Here is a 20,888-nt window from a genome sequence, read left to right as displayed (position 1 = left end):
ACCCTTTTCCTAACCTTAACCTACTCCTCCTAACCTGTTACGTTAATTCCATTTTATTTTTTATTTTTTTAACAAAAGCTGTATCCCTTCTAGACAATACAAGATTTACACCCCCTCCTTCTCTTCCGAACCTCTCCTTTCCACTTTGAAGGGTCGATTTACCCTCCATCCTCCTTCTCTTCTGAACTTCTCCTTTTCCACTTTGAAGGGCACTTTCTTTTCTTGGCTCATTCTCCTCCCCCTCGGTTGTACCGCTGGAAAATAAAAAAAAGACACAAAAAAAATATTGATTTCTGCATTATATGGCACGAAAAGCTTACTGAGATGATACACTAACTGTATGACAGAGGTGCTTATAGGACTTGTCATAAAAACAGAATGTCATTTACAGACACACACACACACACACACACACACACACACACACACACACACACACACACACACACACACACACACACACACACACACACACACACACAGCCATTTGGTAAAATGTTACGGAGTAAATAGTAAGTTACTTCCTTCAGAAATGACTTGAGTAAGAGTAAGAGTACATGTACACCCACAGAGAGTAACTAGACCAGTACTAGTACCTACAGACAGTACTAGTTCCTCTAGACAGTACTAGTTCCTCTAGACAGTACTAGTTCCTCCAGACAGTACTAGATCCTCTAGACAGTACTAGTTCCTCCAGACAGTACTAGTTCCTCCAGACAGTACTAGTTCCTCCAGACAGTACTAGTTCCTCCAGACAGTACTAGTTCCTACAGACAGTACTAGTTCCTCCAGACAGTACTAGTTCCTCCAGACCAGTACTAGTTCATCTAGACAGTACTAGTTCCTCCAGACAGTACTAGTTCCTCCAGACAGTACTAGTTCCTACAGACAGTACTAGTTCCTCCAGACCAGTACTAGTTCCTCCAGACAGTACTAGTTCCTCCAGACGGTACTAGTTCCTCTAGACAGTACTAGTTCCTCCAGACAGTACTGGTTCCTCTAGACAGTACTAGTTCCTCCAGACAGTACTAGTTCCTCCAGACAGTACTAGTTCCTCCAGACAGTACTAGTTCCTCTAGACAGTACTAGTTCCTACAAACAGTACTAGTTCCTCCAGACAGTACTAGTTCCTCCAGACAGTACTAGTTCCTACAAACAGTACTAGTTCCTCCAGACAGTACTAGTTCCTCTAGACAGTACCAGTTCCTCCAGACAGTACTAGTTCCTCTAGACAGTACCAGTTCCTCCAGACAGTACTAGTTCCTCTAGACAGTACTAGTTCCTCTAGACAGTACTAGTTCCTCCAGACAGTACTAGTTCCTCCAGACAGTACTAGTTCCTCTAGACAGTACTAGTTCCTCCAAAAATTCAAAGGGCATTTAGTGGCCCGGAATCGAAACCATGCCTACTCTGGCATATTGTATGTGTGCCGTTGTCAGCGGCTGTACCCACTGCAATAACCATGACTGTATTTTGCTTATTGCTCGCTTTGAAAATATAATAAAGCTATTTATTTCATCTTTATTTTAACCAGGTAGGCAAGTTGAGAACAACTTCTCATTTACAATTGCGACCTGGCCAAGATAAAGCAAAGCAGTTCGACACGTACAACAACACAGAGTTACACATGGAGTAAAACAAACTTACAGTCAATAATACAGGTGAAAAATAAGTCTATATACAATGTGAGCAAATGAGGTGAGATAAGGGAGGTAAAGGCAAAAAAGGCCATGGTGGCAAAGTAAATACAATATAGCAAGTTAAACACTGGAATGGTAGATTTGTAGTGGAAGAAAGTGCAAAGTAGAAATAGAAATAATGGGGTGCAAAGGAGCAAAATAAATAAATAAATACAGTAGCGGAAGAGGTAGTTGTTTGGGCTAAATTATAGATGGGCTATGTACAGGTGCAGTGATCTGTGAGCTGCCCTGATAGCTGGTGCTTAAAGCTAGTGAGGGACATAAGTGTTTCCAGTTTCAGAGATTTTTGTAGTTCGTTCCAGTCATTGGCAGCAGAGAACTGGAAGGAGAGACGGCCAAAGGAGGAATTGGCTTTGGGGGTGACCAGAGAGATATACCTGCTGGAGCGCGTGCTACAGGTGGGTGCTGCTATGGTGACCAGTGAGGTGAGATAAGGGGGGACTTAACCTAGCAGGGTCTTGTAGATGACCTGGAGCCAGTGGGTTTGGCGACGAGTATGAAGCGAGGGCCAGCCAACGAGAGCATACAGGTTGCACTGGTGGGTATTATATGGGGCTTTGGTGACAAAACGGATGGCACTGTGATAGACTGCATCCAATTTATTGAGTAGAGTATTGGAGGCTATTTTGTAAATGACATCGCCGAAGTCGAGGATCGGTAGGATGGTCAGTTTTACGAGGGTATGTTTGGCAGCATGAGTGAAGGATGCTTTGTTGCGAAATAGGAAGCCAATTCTAGATTTAACTTTGGATTGGAGATGTTTGATGTGAGTCTGGAAGGAGAGCTTACAGTCTAACCAGACTATTGATCTAAAAAAAAAAAAATTTCCCTAACTAATAGTGACGAACGATCAGGACTTTTTGAGGTTGGTTTTGGTTTCGGTTTGATTATTAAAAAAAAGTATGTATTTTTTGGGGTTCAATATATATATATATTTTTTTAAATTAAATACACTATGCATTATGTGGGTTGAGCGCTGTAGCAACACAGAATAAAACAATTAATAAAAGTCCCATAAAGGTAGTGACTGCCCATTACTGCTCATCACTTATTAACCATCATTTATTCACATGACTTTACATTAATAAAACATTTGTTTTATTTTATTTTAATAAGGGTATACTTTTATGATGGCTGAATATCAACTAATTAGATAATGTATTTTCAGGTTTCTATTCCTCTAGATCCTGTTTTCTCTCAGTCTCCATGTCTTGCTCGGCACAGCCCAGACAAGTTTAGGTGAGGTGCAGTGGATTTTGGTCACTGTAGTTAATTACCACATTTTCTGCACTAAACTATGTAGAATATTGGCCTGTTGGAAACTACAACTCCCTACTACATCGCACAGTTCAGGCTTGATCTCATGCATCGCTACAGAAACTGCACAGCATACTCACCAAAAAAACAAAAAATGGAATTCAAGTAATTGAACCAACTTTGGTCAATTAGTTGTTTAAAAAACTACAAATAACTGACATTTTGGTTAATCGCTCAGCACTACTAAAGAAAAATATATCAACCCCCTACAAATATTGTCAATTTATTATAATCCACATAAGACACGAGACTTGCTGTAGCCTGCACGTAGTCTACATAGGCTATTTGAACTGACACCCAGTGAACCTGCAGTCTACATTATTGTATAGCCTACAAACACCGCTTCCAGCTGCCCACTGGTGTCGATTGTAAATATTAAATAGACATTCAAATTATTTTCCTCCTGCGACGAAATTGGTCATATTAAGATCCGACATCTGTACATATAAGTAGGAGAGTGAATAATTTTTTGTAAAACCAGGCTGGCTAACATATTGACATTTTTATACCATTATATGTTGGCAAGCCCTCCATGTGTAAATATTTTACAGGGATTACATGATGTGATACAATATACCTCCTGATTTAACTACAGGGATTACATGATGTGATACAGTATACCTCCTGATTTAACTACAGGGATTACATGATGTGATACAGTATACCTCCTGATTTAACTACAGGGATTACATGATGTGCTACAGTATACCTCCTGATTTAACTACAGCGGTTACATGATGGGCTACAGTATACCTCCTGATTTAACTACAGGGATTACATGATGTGCTACAGTATACCTCCTGATTTAACTACAGGGATTACATGATGTGATACAGTATATCTCCTGATTTAACTACAGGGATTACATGATGTGCTACAGTATACCGCCTGATTTAACAACAGGGATTACATGATGTGCTACAGTATACCTCCTGATTTAACTACAGGGATTACATGATGTGCTACAGTATACCTCCTGATTTAACTACAGGGATTACATGATGGGCTACAGTATACCTCCTGATTTAACTACAGGGATTACATGATGGGCTACAGTATACCTCCTGATTTAACTACCGGGATTACATGATGGGCTTCAGTATACCTCCTGATTTAACTACAGGGATTACATGATGGGCTACAGTATATCTCCTGATTTAACTACAGGGATTACATGATGGGCTACAGTATACCTCCTGATTTAACTACAATTATGTTGTTTCGGTGTTATTATTTTTTACATTTGTGATTTTGTAATACATTTTCATATGCTTTCATGTATTTTATGATAGCCAAGTTTCCGTCTTTTCCATCCTTTCAAGTAACAGTCTACACACCCGTGTACAGTCTTCACATTTCTTCTGCCTTAAAATTAAAGATGGAAAATCTGGACTATCCAAATAAAGTGTGACCCTTAGTGAAAGCACCTTTGGCAGCATTTACAGCTGTGGATCATTTTTAACGAGATTCTACCAACCTTCCATATCTCTTAGGGCAGTGGTCACCAACCTTTTCAGATTTTTTATTAACATAAAAAAAATATAAGCCTATGCAACTGTAACAGTCGTTACCCATCGCGCCACGAAAGCCGCGGCCCTTGCAACGCACAGGGAACAACCACTTCAGGTCTCAGAGCGAGTGACGTCACTGATTGAAACGCTATTAGCGCGCACCACCGCTAACTAACTAGCCATTTCACATCCGTTACACAACATTAACCAATTAAAAACAGTACTGTAGCAATGAGGTTTGTACAGTAAGCTATAGGCCCAAACAATATCACTGCATACTGGCTTTGCTTGGATGTACCTGCCAATGCATTGTTGTTCCGGGACATCTATACAACCTATACAACCAACCAAAAAAATTATATTTCAAAATTTGATGTAGGGTATATGATCACACCGGGAATAGATCCATTGTATTACTTGTGAGGCACAGCTGGGTGAGCATACATTTAAATAATTAGCTATTTATTTTACTGGGCTGGTGGTGCCGGCGTCTGATGGTCAGTCTCAGCGGAGGGAGAGAGTAGCAGACTGAGCGTCTCTCAACATCCCTCCGCTCTCCCTTTCCTCCACTGACATTGACCAAAAAGGGACACCGTCTTCCAGCTAATGGCAAAACTCGAGTCGCACCGCATTATTTCTGCCTCATGCACAAATTCATGTTGTTACTCCTATGAACAGAGAAAGTGAAATATTCCTTGATATTAAAAAGGACCCAAGCCGCTAATAATAACAACGCAAGCCTATAGATACACTTTCCTCCTCATTCATTACCGCTGCACTGCTTGTAGCGCTGAGTGGAAATAGGAAGAACGCGCATTTTATGGGTTATAAAAGTATTGAATACAAAGTGTTGACAGTGCTGAGTAAGAACTTAAACATGAACTCACTCATAAAAACAGCAGCTCTTTGCTGTATTCGTTGACAGTCTCTCTCTAGTCATGGTTTTGAAATCTCACAGTATCAATTTCACCGCAGCTTTCTTTTATGCCTCCTACGTTACAGCAAGACTCGGTCATCTGAGCAATCTGATTGGCCAGCGGTGGCATAGTGCACTTGATTTCCTCTCCAGGCCCACCCGGAAGGCAGAGTTTGTACCTTCAAACACATGAAATGGCAACAGTTTGCCTACCTGTCGCGCAGGGCAGCTGAATTGGCTGCACCTACCACAAACAGCACCGAGACTAATAAAAAAAAATAGAAACACAAGGTTTTATCGTTGGGTTTTTTACAGAAATGTTTGGCAATTGACTAGAAATGCCTTGGAGATCATCAAGTCGATCGTGATCGACTGGTTGGGGACCACTGTCTTAGGGCAACACATATATCCTTTTGTTTTTGTCACAATTACTCAAGCTTAGTAAATTTGTTTGGGAGTCTTGATGGACAGCAATGTTCACACCTTATCTCTGAATTTCTAGCAAATTTCATTCAGGACTGACCACTTAGGAACAGGTAACAGTTATTGGAAAACCACTTTAAGTTGGAAGCATTTGTGGAAAACCCTACATGGGAGATACAAGATAAATGTACAAAGGCGAATCTGCTCATCATTGCAAGCATTATGACACCAAAGTTGCAGATGCCGATTCGAAAGCAATAGTCAAAGAGTTAGTCTATACAGCTTTGCTGGTGGAGGAAATCCTTCTGGAGAGGGAGGATAATGAAAAGGGTCCTACGGGTGGTAGAGTACACCCCATAGACGTGGAACTGAGAGAGGTAGAACTAAAGGTAACACGGGGCAACAGAAATTAGAGCTTGAGCACAAGGAAAAGGGAAAGAAAACGTGTCTGCAGACTAGAACAAGAACAAGAAGAACGTGCGTATGCCATTCGATTGAAAGAGATGGAGCTGGAAGCGCTGACAAAGGGAGATAGAGATCTGGAAGTTCCCTGTATCAAGTCAGCTCATCCTGTGTAACAGTATAGCTTCCGTCCCTCTCCTCGGCCCTACCTGGGCTCGAACCAGGGAACCTCTGCACACATTGACAACAGCCACCCTCGAAACATCGTTACTCATCGCTCCACAAAAGCCGCGGCCCTTGCAGAGCAACTACTTCAAGGTCTCAGAGCGAGTGACATCACCGATTGAAACGCTATTAACGCGCACCCCGCTAACTAGCTAGCCATTTCACATCGGTTACACTCACCCCCCTTTTGACCTCCTCCTTTTCCGCAGCAACCAGCAATCCGGGTCAACAGCATCAATGTAACAGTACAGCTTCCATCCCTCTTCTCACCAGGGCTCGAACCAGGGACCCTCTGCACACATCAACAACAGCCACCCTCGAAGCATCATTACCCATCGCTCCACAAAAGTTGCGGCCCTTGCAGAGCAAGGGGAACAACTACTTCAAGGTGTTAGAGCGATTGATGTCTAGGTCCAAAATACTCCTTACCAGCTTCTACCCCCAAGCCATAAGACTGCTGAACAATTAATCGAATGTCCACCCAGACTATTTGCATAACACCCCCCCCCCCCGTTTTTACACTGCTGCTACTTGCTGTTTTTTTATCTATGCATAGTCACTTTACCCCTACCTACATGTACAAATTACCTCGACTAACCTGTACATTGACTCGGTACCGGTACCCCCTGTATATAGTCTCATTATTGTTCTTTAATTGTGTTCCTTTTTATTTTGTTCATTTAGTAAATCTTTTCTTAACTCTATTTCTTAAAACTGCATTGTTGGTTAAGGGCTTGTAAGTAAGCATTTCACGCATGTGACTTTTTTAATTTAATATTTCATTTGATTTGACACTGTTAATGCTGCTATCCTTTTGGTTTACGAGTTGGTCCCCGAGGCATACAGACATCAGTTCCGTAAATTACTTAAGACAGAATCGCTAAGCCATGTTTGCAAGGGAACAAGCATTTCTTTTTGATTGGTGGTGTGGTTCTCAAGAGGTCAAGGACCTTCAAGGTACTCATACTTCTCGAGCAGTTCAAGAATTGCCTTCACGAAAAGATTGCTACCTACATTTATGAGCACAAGGATCTTACTCTCAAGAAAGCGGCAGTTCTGGGAGGTGAGTTTGTGTTGAGTTGACATAAAACTACCTTTACAAACAAAGCAACCAGTAGTTATCCCTATCCAAAAAAAGCATTCCATATCTACAGTGCCCAAAGATAGATTGGCAGAAAACTTTTTTTTTGTATCCACTAGTCTGTCATTACTGCTGTGAGAAATTGTCTTTCAGTGTCCTAAGTTGAAACAGAAAAAAATCATTAAAGAAATTCACTTTTTGGCCTAAATTAAAAACGACAGTTTTGGGTCAAATCCAATATAACACAATATGGAGTGAAACCCTCTGTATTTTCAAGTATTGTGGTGGCAGCATCCTGTTATGGGTATGCTTGTCACTGGCACGGACTGGGGAGTTTGTCAGGATCAAAATAAATATGAAAGGAGCAAAGCCCAGGTAAAAAGTTGGAAGAAAGCCTGCCATGTAGTCTTCTGAAAACCTAACACCGGGATACGAATACACACATTGAATTCCAAAGACACACCAGAATGACTTTCCAAGAGGTTTTGAGTGTTCCTGAATGGTCCAGTGTCAGTCCTGACATAAATCTGCTTGAAAGTATTGCTGCCCATCAATTGTTCCCAACCAAATTTACTGAGGTTGAGCCATTTTTACAAAAACAATGGATAGGCCGATATGTTGTGTAACGTTGATAGAATCTTATTGAAAATGATTCACAGTGTTAACTCTGGTGTGTGAAGACATACTCAATCATTACTTTTTATTCATCTAGAAAGGTGGAGTAGCTTGTATAGATCAGTAGGGAAAAAAATCTAATTTAACCTCTTTTTTAGATTTAAATTTAAGAGAGAAAAATGTGAAGGGATCTTTTCAATACATTTCCTGGTTTCCCAGAAATCCTTTTTGGATGTTTCAGGATTTCCCTTCTGATTCTGGGAATCCTCCAACCGGGATTTTGGGAAAACCAGGGGATTTATTGAAAGTACCCGGAATTTTGCAACCCCATTAGCGACTGTACATTTGATCATGGGGATTGCTCTACCAGCTGTTGGTCTCTGTAAAACATTGCTGTTTCAAAATAAACACTGCTCCTGACTCAACTTTGAAAATATGCAAGGTGTTAACTTCCTGCTTCCATTCAAGCCTGCGTGTTTGAAAAAATGGAGAGAGCATATCATGTTTCATTAATTATAATATATGACATTTAACAGGTACTTTTATCCAAAGCGACTTACAGTCATGCGTGGATACATTGGTTGGGTTGTCCCAGGAATCAAACCTACTATCCTGCTGTTGCAAGTGCCATACTGAGCTACAGAGGACCTGCTCACTGTAGGTTTTATTTATCTGACCTTACAGTTAGTTTAAACTTTTTGGGGGAGATTGTGCAATGAGTGACAGAAGGTGAAAATGAGGATGTAATAGAAATATTAAATCTAAAGGCCAGATGACAAAGGTCTGATTCAGAGGTTGCTCATCACACCCTGCTGACTTCTCTGTACAGTCCAAACATACACACCTCTCCCGACAAAGCAACTATTCCCTTTACTTGCTACAAGCAAACACTCCAGCTAAAAGTTTTGTGTAAGTCAGCTAAAATTATTGTTTTCCTCTCTCAATTTCTGATGATTTAAATAAGCTGTTTAAAGTAAGAGCTGGCAATGTTTTGACAGATTTTGAGTAAACAAACCCAGCAATGGAAATACAAAATGAACTCCTTGGCAACAGAGGGATACCAGGACTACAGCTCAGAGACCGATGCTCCGGAGTTCTGCGACAGAGAAATGACCCACGACTTCGGGGTCAAACTCTCAATCTACTACTTGCTGATCTTCACGCGGAGAGTGATGGGCAACAGTTTGGTCCTCTACATCATCTGCAAGTTGGAGTAACACAACACAGTGGGCAACAACTTCCTATTCAACCTGGTAATGTCGGACCTGGTCTTCATGTCTAGTCTGCCATTCTGGACTGTGTACCACCACATGTCTAGCTGGGTCTTTGGCCGGGCCTGGTGTAAGATCGTGGGCGGCAATTACTTTCTGGGTTTCTACAGCTCCATCTTGTTCCTGACTCTCATGACCTTTGACCGGTACCTGGCTGTGATCTACACCGTGCCGTCCACCAGGCTTTGCCGGAGGAGCTATGCCCTGGTCTCGTCCGCCGCTGTGTGGGGCATCAGCCTCCTGGCATGCATCAAGCCGTTTATACTCTACGACCAGGCAGAGCATTACTCCCAGGGGTTGGTGTGTGAGGAGGTCAGCGCCTTGGAAGGGATCAACTTTAAGGTGTTGGAGCTGTGGGGGCCTTACCTCCAGTTAGGCTTGTTTTTCATATTTCCTCTCATTGTTGTTTTTTTACTGCTACTTTAGGATCGCCATGACGGTCATCTCCTCCAGGATGACCAACAAGTATAGGACCGTGAGACTCATATTTGTCATGCTGGATACCTTAAAATGTTGTGGTGATGCTTCAAGCGGATGAAGATGACTGTGTGAAAGTCCGCAAACTTGACAATGCGCTGCATGTTACTCGTATGGTCACATATCTGTACTTCTGTGTCAACCCTGGCTTCTACACCTTTGTGAGAAAAAAATTCCAGAATATCTTCAGGATTCTGCTGCTGAGACATGTGCCGTGTCTTAAGAACCATATCTCAGTCAAAGGTACTAGCCGGACAATGTCACAAATTAGGAACCTTCATGTGGGCAGGACTAGTTAAACAGATGAACAGGTATGATCTAAGAGCCCTTTGGCACAGAAATGTACAGTATATTAATGAACATATAGCAGTTGCATATTAGTTAACGAATCTTGGAAAATACATGTAGTTATTCACCGCTGTGCATCTGCATTGCTTTCTCTTTGGGGTTTTAGGCTGCGTTTCTGTATAGCACTTTGTTACTACTGATGTAAAAAGGGCTTTATTGATTGATTGAAAATAAATGTGTTTATACAATGTTAATTGCAGAAGTGATCAACCCCCTTACTTTGTAAAGCACTTTGAGTACCTTGGTTGGTAGAAATGCACTATATATACTCAGTGTACAAAACATTAACGAGACCTGCTCTTTCCATGACATAGACTGACCAGGTGAATCCAGGTGAACGCTATGATCCCTTATTGATGTCACTTGTTAAATCCACTTCAATCAGTGTAGAATGAAGGGGAGGAGACAGGTTAAAGAACAATTTTTAATTCTTGAGACAATTGAGACATGGATTGTGTATGTGTGCCATTCAGAGGGTGAATGGGCAAGACAACAGATTTAAGTGCCTTTGAACAGGGTATGGTGGTAGGTATTAGGCACACCGGTTTGTGTCAAGAACTGCAACGCTGACAGGTTTCTCATGCTCAACAGTTTTGGCAAGTAGTTCAGTTTCAGCATGGCTGAAGATGTGGTCAGTTGGTCCTTAAGTGCGCGCTTCAACCCTTATCTCTGAAGTTCAGCGCTATAGCGATGTTCCCGTGGTGACGGAGACACTGCATTCACAGTAAACGCTGCATATCTTTTCTCAAATCGGAAATAACCTTTAAATCTCCAAGCGGGCTACAGAACTCAGCGATACGGTTTGAATCGATCCCTGAAATCTGCAAAAGAGTAATTGGTCTCCAGTGTTTGTCTACATAGAGAGATATCCAGCCACAATCTAAATCCCTCTTCAACCAGGGAGTTTTCTCAGAAAATGTAATGACTTTCTGAGAATGTAGCTCAGTTGGTAGAGCATGGTGTTTGCAACGCCAGGGTTGTGGGTTCAATTCCCATGGGGGGACAGCACAGAAAAGAAAAAAAATGTATGAAATGAAATCTATGCATTCACTACTGTAAGTCGCTCTGCTAAATGACTAAAATGTAAGAGAGGGTTGGTGACAGATAATTGAGTTACATTAGCTGGAGACTGGTCAAGTTAGAATTCAGGTAAATGTTTGTCATGAGAGCAAAAAGACCTTGAACGTTCTGTATGTTTAGTTCACAGTCAAATTGTTCCTTTTCCCTTTTAGCTTAAATTAATGCAATAGTCTATGCAATACACCATTATGCTGTCTTTCCTTACTGTACTGGGAATAAAAGCCCTATACTTTATTTTTTTTATGAGAATACGCCCACACACAAGTTTACTCTACCATTCATTAGGTCAACGTTTTAGTCGATGTAACCATTTTCAAGCCATTACTTCAGGCAGCCACAGTTCGTATATTCAATATAATAACCCAGGACATTTTCAGTATGGAGATTATGCTGTCTGTTGTGGTTCTTCAGTGGAAAGACAACTATGTGTATGTGCAATAGAAGTGTGCATGACTTGGCTTATTAATACTTGGTCATATTTTAAGCCTATATTGCAGCAGTCTGTATGCAGTCTTCAGTCTGAGAGGAAGAGGACATCTGGGGTGTGTTCAACAACACTTCCCACAAGTAAACAAGCGGAGGTGTAAGCAACAACGGATGCAAATTATCGAGTTTGATTAAACGTCGGTGATAGCATTTATAGAGCTGTAGATTGCATTTCCTCTCACCCAGGAATATAACAGACAAACATTTTCCTACAAGGTCAAAAAAAAATACTATTCTCACCGGCGAAAACAAAGAAGGAGATCTCGATTCACCTTCATGTGGTATTTCATCTCACATTTTTAATAGAACTGTCATGCGGCTCTCTCCTTTTCTACACTTGCGGGGAATGTGACTTCATTATGGGATTACACTGCATGTTCATGCCCGACTAAGACCTATGTGATACCCTAGGGGTCTGTAATACCAAACTCTCTCCCCTAAGCTTTAGATTGGGCTTGGCTTTATAAGCAAGGCGACTGAGAAATAAGCAAGCACCTAAGAGGTGTTAAAAGCAATTTCCTAACTTCTACCTCTCTCTGACAGAGCAGCATAGTATCTTGACGTTTATAAGGCTTTGTCACTGTTTAGTCCCCCGACCAAATTCAAACTGGATGATGCGTTAGACCGCACAAGCAGAAGTCCAAAGCGATGGTAAAACTCCAGAGGACGAACATGCAAAACCAATTCCCCCTTGGGGATAAATCAACTTCTACTGAAGCCATGTTCTACTTTTCTCCTCCCTATTTGAGTCACCAGTAATATCAAAAGCAAAAGTCAATTTCCTAACACGGAACCCAATGTATTTTGTCCTCCCACACCAAACACGATCACGACACGGAGGTTAAAATATCAAAACAAACTCTGAACCAATTACATTAATTTGGGGACAGGTCGAAAAGCATTAAACATTTATGGCAATTTAGCTAGCTAGCTTGCACTTGCTAGCTAAATTGTCCAATTTAGCTAGCTTGCTGTTGCTAGCTAATTTGTACTGTGATATAAACATTGAGTTGTTATTTTACCTGAAATGCACAAGGTCCTCTACTCCGACAATTAATCCACAGATAAAACGGTCAACCGAATCGTTTCTAGTCATCACTCCTCCTTCCAGGCTTTTTCTTCTTTGAACTTATATGGTGATTGCCATCTAAACGTTCATAGTATTACCACAACGACCGACAACACAGTTCGTCTTTCAATCACCCACGTGGGTATAACCCAATGAGGAGATGGCACGTGGGTATCTGCTTCTATAAACCAATGAGGAAATGGGAGAGGCAGGACTTGCAGCGCGATCTGCGTCACAAATAGAACTGACTACTATTTTAGCCCTTGGCAACGCATACGCTCGTTGGCGCGCGTGAGCAGTGTCGGTGCAATAATTGATGCGAGCGGTGTAGTCAGGGTGTAAGAAGTGTGCTGCATAAGAAGTGTGCCACATATTCCTGAGCTTTTATATTTACTTGTTGTGTTTACGGTCTATGTTTTTTTTGCAGTGTGGAGACAGAATACTCACAGAATAGTCTTAGTTCTTTCCTATCTTTTCTACTGTATGTAGTATGTGCACATCCACATTCAACTCAAACCTCTCTCTCTGTATTACATATAATCTTTCTCTCTCTCTCTTAAAACCCCCTGGGAAACCACATCTTCATGTTTCCAAGATGTCTACCTCTTTACCTTCATCCTGTTTGTACATGTCTACTTCCTGCCACAGCTGGTCCCTTTGATCTGGTCTCAGGACCGCATTCACCCAGCGTAACAAATACAGTGGTCTTCTATCTCTCCAGAGTATAGCAGTAAAAACATGGTATTACCATTCGCAGCACATCCCTGTGCATGCCGTCATATTGATGGGGCCTTTCGATTAGCCCCTGAGAGGATTTTCAGCCTGATATACTACAAAGGCACAGAGAATAAGATGCATACTCCCAACCAGCCCCCTCTGGTCACTGTACACAATACAGAGACAGATGGGGCTTTACATTATTCTATATGTTCGTTCTTTACATGAAGACGCTGTAAGAGTTTTGAAGCTTAGGAAAGTGCATTACCTCACCATGTTCATTACTGCCATATTGACTGCTATCCCTTTAGAGTTTGTCAAGCAGCCTCTTCCATCCCTGTCCATAAGAGGACTGCAGGCAGCCAATGCTTGGTACCTGTGGGGGGTAGGAGACGCTTCAGCTCCTCAGGCATAGTAATTATCTCGCTGTTTTATTGTTGAATGTGCTGCTGGCTGGGGTTTAAGGGAATGGAATTTAATTTTTTCAAAAAGTTTATTGGAAATGTCTCACCAGCTGTTCTGACTTTGTCCATAACCACCTCTGTCTATCTCTATGGTCCAGAATTACCTCTGTGAATCTTTATGTTCCAGAATCATCTCTGTGTATCTCTATGGTCCAGAATTACCTCTGTGTATCTCTATGGTCCAGAATGACCTCTGTCTATCTCTATGGTCCAGAATCACCTCTGTCTATCTCTGTGGTCCAGAATCACCTCTGTCTATCTCTATGGTCCAGAATGACCTCTGTCTATCTCTATGGTCCAGAATCACCTCTGTGTATCTCTATGGTCCAGAATCACCTCTGTCTATCTCTATGGTCCAGAATGACCTCTGCCTATCTGTATGGTCCAGAATCACCTCTGTCTATCTCTACTAGTGATGAGCGAGTTGACTCATAACCTGCCCATGGACTGCGGGTTTAGGGTCATTAACTATTGTGTGGATGAACGGTGGGTGGGTGGCGGTCGGATTTAATAAAGAGTTAAAACAATACATAAAACAATTCATAAATGTTTCATTCTTGTGCAATTTATAACTAAAGGTTACAATGAGGTTTTCTTTCATTATTTTTAGGCTATCTGGCATTAGTGAGTAAGCCTAAGCTTAGGGCCTAACTTTATGCATGCCAAATAGCCTACACGTCAATCACCAACTTTTGGGAATGGGCAGAAAAAGTTAACGTTGATCCATGAAGCAAAAAGGACAATGTCAGAGTTAAATTCAATAAGAGAAAAGCTGCAAAATAGACAGTAGAAAATAACGATAAAGGAGGGCCAGAAAGTAGTATTTGGGAAAGATTTAGTGAAGTGTTAAAAGAGGATGATAGCAGTTATGCTGATGTGTGATGATTGTGAGGCGCTGTACACATTTAACAGTCACAAGAGAGGGACTTCAAATAGGGTTAAATGGGTTAAATGGAAACGGAAATCTGGACACTATAAATCTGGACACTCTAACCTCTCATATGGTCTTAATATGAACTCCTGCAGAATTAAGCATTTATTGCAGTAAAATTTACATTTTGATTCGGGAACAGGAGTGGAGAAATATGATTTATTTATTTTCGTATGTAGGGGTGCTGTCTTTATCAGCATCATAAAAGCTAATATTTCAACCACATAAAATATGTATCCAAGCCTAAATGAATTCTTATCAGAAACATGTTGGGCCATTTTCACAGGTTTTTATTTCCTTACAACTGGTCAAACAAATGTAATGTGGAAACTTTGCACAGAAAGACTTCCAATTATAAATATTTTTTTGTTATTGCATTTTCTCCCAAGTCCCTATTTTTTTATTTAACCAGGCAAGTCAGTTAAGAACAAATTCTGATTTACAATGACAGCCTAGGAACAGTGGGTTAACTGCCTTGTTTAGGGGCAGATCAACAGATTTTTACCTTGTCAGCTCAGGGATTCGATCAAGCAACCTTGCAGTTACTGGCCCAATGCTCTAACCACTAGGCTACCTGTCGCCCCTAAATGTCTTTGCGCTGTGAAAGAAACAGAGATGACAGAGAACTTTACCGATGTCAACTACATTGAAGCATTCATTCTATAATGTATTACCTTATTTTGGTGAACAAGGGTTTCTTTAGTCTTCTAGGGCAACATATAATGACAGAAGATAAGATGCATGTATCTGTAGACAAGTTGACTAACAACTAGCCTACCAAAGTGTCGGAAATTATAAGCAGAAACAAATCGAAATTTGTAACAGAAAAAGTCATGCACCCCCAGTCAAAAAATTGTCCCACGGTCTCTGACTGTAGGCTACAGCGTATTTTATATATTTGCGTGTTAGGGTCGAGTGCGGGCGATTTGAAATGTATCACATACACGTAGTTTACAAAACATTAGGAACATCTTCCTAATATTGAGTTGCACCCCCCTTTTTGCCCTCAGAACAGCCTCAATTTGTCGAGGCATGGACTCTACAAGGTGTTGAAAGCGTTCCACAGGGATGCTGGCCCCATGTTAACGCCAATGCTTATAATTGTTGTTTATATTGATGTTTAACAATACTTATACCTGGGTGCTGTCTAATTCTTTCTGTAAGCGGTTCAATTGTGCAAACAGGAAGGGGGGGGGGGGCATTTTTATAATATTCTTATTACATTTATTATTTCAGCTGGAAAGTTGAAAGCTTCCAAAGTTTTTAATAGAAAAGGCCACTCAAGACAGTCAAAAGCCTTTTTTTGGCATGAACAGCCATTATTTTGCGTATTGTATTAAACTGAAACATGTTCTTGTATTTGTAAGTGTCTTATTTTTAGTAAACCCTGTTTGATTTATATATATCAAGTCTGGTAAGACTTTTGCCATTCTATTGCTTATAAGCTTTGTTATTATTTTATTGTCACTGTTTATTAAATTGATGGGCCTATAATTATTTGGTATTTTGGTATTAGCTGTTGCAAAAGCAGCAGCTGTTCTTCCTGGGGTCCACACAAAACATGAAACATGACATAATACAGAACAATAATAGACAAGAACAGCTAAAGGACAATTAAAAAATGTATTAAAAAAGCCACACGTAGCATATCCATACCAATACATACACTCAAACTATCTAGGTCAAATAAGGGAGAGGCGTTGTGCCATAAGGTGTTGCTTTATCTGTTTTTCTTAAACCATGTTTGCTGTTCATTTGAGCAATATGAGATGAGCTGTGTGTCAGTTGACTATGCAAACACAATAATGTTTCTTATAAAAAGAAGAAGTAATGCAGTAAGTCTCTTCTTAACTATTAGCCAAGAGAGACTGGCATGCATAATATTTATATCAGCCCTCATATTATAATGCAGAGCAAGACGTGCCGCTCTGTTTTGGGCGAGCTGCAGCTTGCAGCATTTCACCACACGACTGGACAATAATCAAGATAATACAAAACTAGAGCCTGCAGGACTTGCTTTTTGGAATGTGGTGTCAAAAAAGCAGAGCATCTCTTTATTACGGACAGACCTCTCCACATCTTTACAACCATTGAATCTATATGTTTTGACCACGACAGATTACAATCAAAGGTAAAGCCGAGTAATTTAGACTCCTCAACTTGTTCAAAAGCCACACCATTCATTACCAGATTCAGCTGAGGTCTAGAACTTAAGGAATGATTTGTACCAAATACAATGCTCTTAGTTTTAGGGATGTTCAGCACCAGTTTATTACTGGCCACCCATTCCAAAACAGACTGCATCTCTTTGTTAAGGATTTCAGTGACTTCATTAGCTGTGGTTGCTATTTGCGTATATGACTGAATCATCAGTATACATGAACACACATGCTTTGTTTAATTCCAGTGGCAGGTCATTGGTAAAAATAGAAAAGAGTAGAGGGCCTAGAGAGCTGCCCTGCAGTACACCACACTTTACATGTTTGACATTAGAGAAGCTTCCATTAAAGAAAACCCTTTGAGTTCTATTAGATACATAGCTTTGAGTCCATGATATGGCATAGGTTGAAAAGCCATAACACATACAGTACCAGTCAAAAGTTTGGACACACCTACTCATTCCAGGGTTTTTCTTTATTTTTACTATTTTCTACATTGTAGAATAATAGTGAAGACATCAAAACTTTGAAATAACACATATGGAATCATGTAGTAACCAAAAAAGTGTTATATTTGAGATTTTTCAAAGTAGCCACCCTTTGCCTTGATAATAGCTTTGCACACTCTTGGCATTCTCTCAACCAGCTTCATGAGGTAGTCACCTGGAATGCATTTCAATTAACAGGTAATTTGTGGAATTACTTTCTTTCTTAATGCGTTTGACCCAGTCAGTTGTGTTGTGGTAAGGTAGGGTGGTATACAGAAGATAGCCCTATTTGGTAAAAGACCAAGTCCATATTATGGCAAGAACAGCTCAAATAAGCAAAGAGAAATGACAGTCCATCATTACTTTAAGACATGAAGGTCAGTCAATCCGGAAAATGTCAAGAACTTTGAAAGTGTCTTCAAGTGCAGTCGCAAAAACCATCAAGAGCTATGATGAAACTGTCTCTCATGAGGACCGCCACATGAAAGGAAGACCCAGAGTTACCTCTGCTGCAGAGGATAAGTTGTGTCCAGCCTCAGAAATTGCAGTCCAAATAAATGCTTCACAAAGTTCAAGTAACAGACATATCTCAGCATCAACTGTTTAGAGGCGTCTGCGTGAATCAGGACTTCATGGTCGAATTGCTGCAAAGAAACCACTACTAAATGACACCAATAAGAAGAGACGTGCTTGATCCAAGAAACATGAGCAATGGACATTAGACCGGTGGAAATCTGTCCTTTGTTCTGATGAGTTCAAATTTTTTATTTTTGGTTCCAACTGCCTTGTCTTTGTGAGACACAGAATAGGTGAACGGATGATCTCCGCATCTGTGTTCCCATCGTGAAGCATGGAGGAGGAGGTTTGATGGTGTGGGGGTATTTGCTGGTGACACTATCAGTGATTTATTTAAAATTCAAGGCACACTTAACTAGCATGGCTACCACAGCATTATGCAGCAATTCACCATTCCCATCTGGCTTGAGCTTAGTGGGACTATCATTTGTTTTTAAACAGGACAATGACACAAAACACCTCCAGGCTGTGTAAGGGCTATTTGACAAAGAAGGAGAGTGATGGAGTGCTGCATCAGATGACCTGGCCTCCACAATCACCCAACCTCAACCCAATTGAGATGGTTTGGGATGAGTTGGACCGCAGAGTGAAGGAAAAGCAGCCAACAAGTGCTCAGCATATGTGGGAAGTCCTTCAAGACTGTTGGAAAAGCATTCCAGGTGAAGCTGGTTGAGAGAATAAGAAGAGTGTGCAAAGCTGTCATCATGGCAGCTATTTGAAGAATCTCAAATATATTTTGATATGTCTAACACTTTTTCTGTTACTACATGATTCCATATGTGTTATTTCATAGTTTTGACATATTACATTACACTTTAGTCATTTAGCAGACGCTCTTATCCAGAGCGACTTACAGTAGTGAATGCATACATTTCATGCATTTTTTTTATTTCTGTACTGGTCCCCCGTGGGAATCAAACCCACAACCCTGGCGTTGCAAACACCATGCTCTACCAACTGAGCCACACGGGACTACTCTTCACTATTATCCTACAATGTACAAAATAGTAAAACAATAAAGAAAAACCCTTGAATGTGTAGGTGTGTCGAAACTTTTGACTGGTACTGTAAGGTTTTTCAACAACAGGTTAAGGTCAATAATATCAAAGGCTGCAATGACAGTACAGCTCCCACAATCTTCTTATAATCAATTTCTGTCAACCAATCATCAGAGTGCCCTTCTCTATAAGCATGCTGAAAGTCTGTTGTTTATTTGTTTACAGAGAAATAGCATTGTATTTGGTCAACCACAATTCTTTGCAACAGTTTGCTAAGAGCTGACTGCAAGTTTATAGGTCTGCTGTTAGAACCAGTAAAGGCCGCTTTACCACTCATGGGTAGTGGAATTACTTTGGCTTCCTTCCAGGCCTGAGGTGAAATACATTCCTCTAGGCTCAGCTTAAAGATATGACAGATAGGAGTGGCTATAGAGTCAGCTACAGTACCATCCTCAGTAGCTTTCCCTCTAAGTTGTCAATGCCAGGAGGTTTGTCATTATTGATCATTAACAATAATTTTTCCACCTCTCCCACGCTAACGTTTTGCAAAATTCAAACTTGCAATGCTTTTCATTCATTATTAGTTGTTTTTATGCATGAATACGAAGGCTCAATGTTCATTGTTGGCATTTCCTGCCTAAGTTTGCCATTAGTAATCATTCAAATAATTGTCAAAATCAAATGGTTTTGTGATGAATAAGCCATTTGATTGAATTTGTCTTTCTGCCCGTAATTCAAGTACTCCAAAGCTTTATATCATTGATCTTGGCTTCATAATTCAGTTTCTTAATTTTTTGTTGTTGAGTTTATTCACATAATTTGCATTACGTCAGCCAGTCAGATGTACAGCCAGACTTATTAGCCACTCCTTTTGCCACATCTCTTTCAACCATACAGTTTTTCAATTCCTCATCAATCCATGGAGCCTTAACAGTTCTAACAGTCAGCTTCTTAACAGGTGCATGTTTATCAATAATTGGAAGAAGCAATTTAATAAATTCATCAAGTGGAGCGTCTGGATGCTCCTCATTAATCACACCATATGTTTAACATCGTCCACATAAGAGTCACAGCAAAATGTTTTGTGGGATCTCATACACTATTTTAGGCCCAGCTGTTGGAACTTTAGCTTTCATGGATATAGCCACTATATTGTGATCACTGCATCCAATGGGTACAGATACAGCTTTAGAACAAAGTTCTACGGTATTAGTAAAAATATGATCGATACATGTGGATGATCTTGTTCCTGTAGTGTTTGTAAACACCCTGGTAGGTTGATTAATAACCTGAACCAGATTCCAGGCACTGGTTACAGTGAGAAGCTTCCTCTTGAGTGGACAGCTTAATGAAAACCAGTCAATATTCAGGTCCCCAAGAAGGTAGACCTCTCTGTTTACATCACATACACTATCAAGCATTTCACACCTATGATTTAGATACTGACTGTTAGCACTTGGTGGCCTATAGCAACACCCCAAAGGAAAAGGCTTTAGATGTGCCAAGTGAACCTGCAACCACAACACTTCAATAACGTGAGGGTGGCAGTGTAGCCTAGTGGTTAGAGCATTGGACTAGTAACCAAAAGGTTGCAAGTTTGAATCCCTGAGCTGACAAGATACAAATCTGTTGTT

General features: G+C 40.6%; 1 pseudogene; it reads left to right on the top strand.

The window, feature by feature from the left end:
• The first annotated feature begins 9,224 nt into the window (after window positions 1–9,224).
• LOC106579693 (C-C chemokine receptor type 3-like) lies at window positions 9,225–10,237 on the top strand (annotated as a pseudogene).
• Window positions 10,238–20,888: the final 10,651 nt, after the last annotated feature.

Source organism: Salmo salar, chromosome ssa19 (genome assembly GCF_905237065.1).
Source record: "Salmo salar chromosome ssa19, Ssal_v3.1, whole genome shotgun sequence".
NCBI classification, from domain to species: Eukaryota; Metazoa; Chordata; class Actinopteri; order Salmoniformes; family Salmonidae; genus Salmo; species Salmo salar.
This window is presented reverse-complemented; position numbering and strand designations above follow the sequence as displayed.